Source organism: Arachis stenosperma, chromosome 6 (genome assembly GCF_014773155.1).
Source record: "Arachis stenosperma cultivar V10309 chromosome 6, arast.V10309.gnm1.PFL2, whole genome shotgun sequence".
In the NCBI taxonomy this organism is placed as follows: Eukaryota; Viridiplantae; Streptophyta; class Magnoliopsida; order Fabales; family Fabaceae; genus Arachis; species Arachis stenosperma.
Genome location: NC_080382.1, coordinates 37,820,574 through 37,826,453, shown reverse-complemented (window position 1 = coordinate 37,826,453; position 5,880 = coordinate 37,820,574). Strand labels below are relative to the sequence as shown.

General features: G+C 37.1%; 1 long non-coding RNA gene across 1 annotated transcript; it reads left to right on the top strand.

The window, feature by feature from the left end:
- The first annotated feature begins 454 nt into the window (after window positions 1–454).
- LOC130932709 (uncharacterized) lies at window positions 455–3,002 on the top strand. The gene is made up of 3 exons (XR_009067518.1): window positions 455–643; window positions 724–783; window positions 2,980–3,002. It is a non-coding gene; the product is annotated as an uncharacterized LOC130932709 (long non-coding RNA).
- The last annotated feature ends 2,878 nt before the right edge of the window (window positions 3,003–5,880 follow it).

Sequence of the window (5,880 nt, the reverse complement as noted above, 5' to 3'; positions counted from 1 at the left end):
CCGTATCGGTTAGGAGTTTTGATCCGGTTTTTCGTAAATAGTCTCAGTTTGACGAACCGGACTCGATTCATGAGAGAAGAGAGATAATAGGGTAATATCATCATTATATGAGTATGAGAAGCTTCTTGAATGATATTATAAGGTTACCTGGTCTGTTTTTGTTAAAAACAGAAAATCGGTTTAACCGGGTTTACGGTTTACTGGTGCAGCTTAGCACCAGCACTCTCTGATGACTTTAGCAATGCTAAGGCCTCATTATTCATGTTTTATTCTCATAATAAATATGTTACTAGTGTCATTTATGCTAGTAGCTCAGAAAATAATTTTTAGAGATGTTTTTACAAGTGTTCCGATACACCTAGTTTTAGTAGTTATACACCAGAGATATTTTAATATTATTTTAATCCACCTCCAAGCCAACCAATCACAACTCACCCTACACCCCCAAAACCCCCAAGGCTGCCTCATTTGCTCATTGTGGCCGAAAATCACCAAGAGAAAAAGGAGAGAAAGTTCTTGGTTCATAAATCTTCAAAGCTTGATTTCTTCTGAACTAAAACTCAAATCAAAACTCCGATTTCACCAAAATGATCCTCTCTTCTTCCTCTACATAACCATGTGAATTATCAAGGCTGGAAATAAGGTGAGATGGCTGTCTCCCTCCCTCTTCAATTCGGTTTCAAGGAAACATGGGTAAAAATGTGTTTTCTTGATGTGTTTTAGGAGGAAAAAGTGCTTAAGGACCACCTGAAAGTTTGATTGAATTAGGAGCAGCAAAACCAGGTAGGGTGTCACGAAATTAATCTTGATTATTTGTGTTTGAGATGTGTGAATGTTGTATGATTTGGCTGTGCTAAAAAGTGGTTGCATATATGATTGATTCTTGGTGAAAATTTGGTGAAATTTTGATGAAATTTGATGAAATTCAAGCTATGAATGTGTGTTCTTATGGCTGCTGGAAAACGAAACCCTAGAGCTTAAATTGGGGTTCAATTTGTGTTGAAATCATGTAGAAAAGATGGGGTTTTAGTGGCTGCAATTTTATTTTGAATTATGGTAAAAATCGGTTGCTGAAAGGACTGAAAAACGGGTAAAAACAGAGAAAGAATTTGAAGAATATATGAAGAACATGAAGAACACTTTGAGTGTGGTGAAGAACACTGAAGAACGCCTTTTAGATCTTAGAAAGGGCAAGGAAGTAATTATTTTGGTGTTTAAGGTGTTATTTGGTAATTTCTGAAAGTTAGGGTGGTTAAAGTAGAAATATTAAAAGTTACCGGGGTAAAAAGTGAATTTTAAAGGTTAAAGGTTAAAGTAAAGTTAATTTTCGAAAATTAATGATAAAATAATAATAATAATAAAATAAATAATAATATTTAATTAAAAATAATATTTTAATAAAAAATAATAAAATAATGCAGAAAAGGCAGTTTTCTGTAAAAGCTTTAGAAAGACAACTTTAAGTGCAGAATCTCATAATTACCTTCATAAAACACTTAGGGAGTGGTAATAACATGTTAGTGAGGCAAAGATAAAAGAAAGATAAAAAGTTGAAGAAAAGATAAAAGTCGAAGAAAAAGTCTGTAATGTTTTAATAACAGAAGAACAGACAGAGATTAGTGAACGAACTAGGGCAACATAGTTAGTCCTTGAGTTGCGACTAGGGTTAGGTATTATATGAAAAGTTAAACTGTTTCAGTATAGACTTAATGAACCTATACTTGGGACAGGCTAACTATTCATACCGAAATTTACATAAGCTTCAACTATATATGTTAAGCAGAAAATCAGAGCAGAGTAGGGAAACACAGAGAACAGAATAATCAGAGTTGAGGAAAGAGATGAAGAGAAGAAGAGTAACATATATATAAAGGAAATAGTAATCAGAGAAAAATAAAGAGATACAGAAAACAGAGTAATTAGAGCAGAGTAAAGAGATAAAGAGAAAGTTAAGAAAGGTTTAGGAATATGTGTTAAGGATTCAAAGGGAAAGAGGAAATGAATATTGATTTGTGGATTTGTTGAGGTTGAGAAAGGATAACGAAAAACGATAAAAGGCGGGAATACCCCACGAACTGTTAGTTGTTTAACTACGGGGGACACCCATGAACTAATAATTGGTTGAATTCGGGAAGTACCCACGAACTGAATGATCATTGATCTCGGGGAAACCTATGAACTGTTAACTATTTTATAAGCGGGAAAAACCCACGGACTGATAATCATTGATTACGGGAATAACCCATGAATCGTTGTGTGTTGATCTCGGGTATAACCCACGAACTGAAGATCACTATGTTATTGTTGTATGTTGATCTCGGGTATAACTCACGAACTGAAGATCATTGTTTGCTGTGTATTGATCTCGGATATAACCCACGGACTGAAGATCACTATGTTATTGTGTATTGATCTCGGGGAATAACCCACGAACTGAAGATCTCTGTTTTATTGTTGTGAATTGATCTCGGGGACGCCCACGAACTGAGGATCATTGTTTCCCCTTGTGCGTATATTATGGGGTCGGGCTTTGCGCCGATTGCCGGTAGTCACGAAGGAGTGGTATTCTTACCACCGACACATATGCACTAAGGACACAAAGGGAAGCCATATCTGGGACTTGTTCCTAGGTAATGTCGGGATGCAGGGTGTAAACCGACACGTGAGCTCATGGCCTGCATAGGACAGACATGCATCATACTTGGTTGCGCATTTCCTTTGTTATGATTGTGGTATGAATGTATGCTTTCCTTGTTTGTATTCCATTCTCTGTGCTTGTGTTATTTTCTTGTATTCTTCTGTTTGTGTTCTGTTTTCTATTTTCTCTATTTCCTCTATTTATCTTCATCTTCTATTTACTGCTTTTTGTATTTTGCTATTCGTTTGCAAAACAACACGAAATTAATGAACTTAACTAATAACCCCGACCTTACTAAGAACTCCCCAGTTCTTACCCCTTCTCTCTCCCTTCCCCTTCAGATGGAAGTAAGAGTACCTTACCGTAGTTCGTTGATGATGATTCTGCGAAGAGGATCCTGCTCTAGGTAGTCTTCTGAGTCTAGGGTGAATATCGTTCTCTGATTATACGTATATACTGTGAGACTAGCCAACGTCTGCACCCCGTTCATATGCGCACTTTAACCTAAAACCCGTGTACAATACTCCTGTTGTGTGGCTACTCGATGTGGTACCAAAGAGACGCTCTATGGCAATGTCTGATCGTGCAGAAGAGCAGCAGACGATGTTCTACCTTTTGGTGACGTTCACCTGACTTGAGTTTTGAAGACTTAGAACATACTTTCCCTCGCTTTAGTAGTTTAGAGGGACTAGGTGAGTATAGAGTCTAGGCTAGCCTGGGTGCCAGCTTAGGGACTTCTTGAACAGGTCAGGACCTGGGATGTTGTATGTATATATATATATAGATATTATTTAGCTATATCTAGGGGTGTTCTAACTAATGGTCTATACTCTAACAAAGGCTGGATAAATGAATGTTTCTAGCTACTCGTAATGTATTTATGTGTGGTTGTTTATAATTGACTTATCTGTTATTACTTGTGAATTGATTATGACTGATTCCGTCTATTAACCCAAATGTTTTCAAAAAAAAAATATACCTCGCAATTTAACTACGCTTTTAACAACGAATCAAGCTCATATGATAAATAATAGATAATAATTAGGAAGACAAGTTGGTAGCGCTCAGTTTCTAGTATGATTATGACTTACCAGAAATTGGGTCGTTACAGAGGGACTTGAGCAAAACTCTGAAAAAAGGCTGACAAAAGGACTGCTGATGCTGTTGGAATCTGACCTCCCTGCGCTTAAAATGGATTTTCTGGAGCTACAGAACTCCAAATGGCGCGCTTTCAACGGTGTTGGAAATTAGACATCCAGAGCTTTCCAGCAATATATAATAGTGCATACTTTATTCGGAAATTGACGACGTAAATTGGCGTTGAACGCCAAGTACATGATGCTGTCTGGAGTTAAACGCCAGAAACACGTCATGATCCGGAGTTGAACGCCCAAAACACGTTATAACTTGGAGTTCAACTCCAAGAAAAGCCTCAGCTCGTGGATAGATCAAGCTCAGCCCAAGCATACACCAAGTGGGCCCCGGAAGTGGATTTATGCATCAATTACTTACTCATGTAAACCCTAGTAGCTAGTCTAGTATAAATAGGATAATTTACTATTGTATTAGACATCTTTTGACAGTTTAATCTCTTGACTGTTTAGTCTTTGATCATTCGGTCTTTTTATCATTCAGGGGGGCTGGCCATTCGGCCATGCCTGAACCTTTCACTTATGTATTTTCAACGGTAGAGTTTCTGCACACCATAGATTAAGGGTGTGGAGCTCTGCTGTACCTCAAGTTTCAATACAATCACTATTACTTTCTATTCAATTCTCTTTTATTCTTATTCCAAGATATACATTGCACAACACTTTGATGAATGTCATGATCAGTAACACTCATCATCATTCTCACCTATGAACGCGCGTGACTGACAACCACTTCCGTTGTACCTTAGGCCGGGCGCATATCTCTTAGATTCTCCAACAGAATCTTCGTGGTATAAGCTAGATAGATGGCGGCATTCATGGGGATCCGGAAAGTCTAACCTTGTCTGTGGTATTCCGAGTAGGATCCCGGGAATCCGAAAAGTCTAACCTTGTCTGTGGTATTCCGAGTAGGACTCCGGTATTGAATGACTGTGACGAGCTTCAAACTCCTGAAGGCTGGGCGTGATGACAAACGCAAAAGAATCAAGGGATTCTACTTCAACCTGATTGAGAACTGACAGATGATTAGCCGTGCTGTGAAAGAGCATTTGGACCATTTTCACTGAGAGGATGGGATGTAGCTATCAACAAGGGTGATGCCTCTAGACGATTAGCCGTGCAGTGACAGCGCATAGGACCATTTTCCCGAGAGGATTAAAAGTAGCCATTGATGATGGTGATGCCCTACATACAGCTTGCCATGGAAAGGAGTAAGAAGGATTGAATGAAAGCAATAAGAAAGTAGAAATTCGAAAGGATTCTAGCATCTCCACACGCCTATCTGAAATTCCCACTATTGATTTACGTAAGTATTTCTATCCCTTTTTATTTTCTATTTATTATTAATTTTCGAAACCCATAACCATTTAATCTTCCTAACTGAGATTTCCAAGGTGACCATAGCTTGCTTCATACCAACAATCTTTGTGGGATCGACCCTTACTCACGTAAGGTATTACTTGGATGACCCAGTACACTTGCTAGTTAAGTTGAATGAAGTTGTGATCATAAATTCCAATAGAGCCAATTTTTAAATCTCATGCAAATACAAAGAGGATCACAATTTCGTCCACCAAGTTTTTGGCGCCATTGCCGGGGATTGTTCGAGTTTGGACAACTGACGGTTCATCTTGTTGCTCAGATTAGGTAATTTTCTTTTCAAAAATCTTTTTCAAAATTTTTCTTTTATTTTTCGTTTTTCCTAACTTTATTTTCGAAAAAAAATAATAAAAATCCAAAAAAATTAGAAAATCATAAAAAATCCAAAATATTTTGTGTTACTTGTTTGATTCTTGAGTCAATTTTTAAGTTTGGTGTCAATTGCATGCTTTAAAAATTTTTCTTGCATTTTTTGAAAATTCCATGCATTCATAGTGTTCTTCATGATCTTCAAGTTGTTCTTGATAAGTCCTCTTGTTTGATCTTGATGTTTTCTTGTTTTGTGTTGTTTGTTGTTTTTCATATGTATTTTTTGTTTGTTAGTGTCCATGCATTAAAGATTTCTAAGTTTGGTGTCTTGCATGTTTTCTTTGCATCAAAAATTTTTCAAAATTATGTTCTTGATGTTCATCATGATCTTAAAGTGTTCTT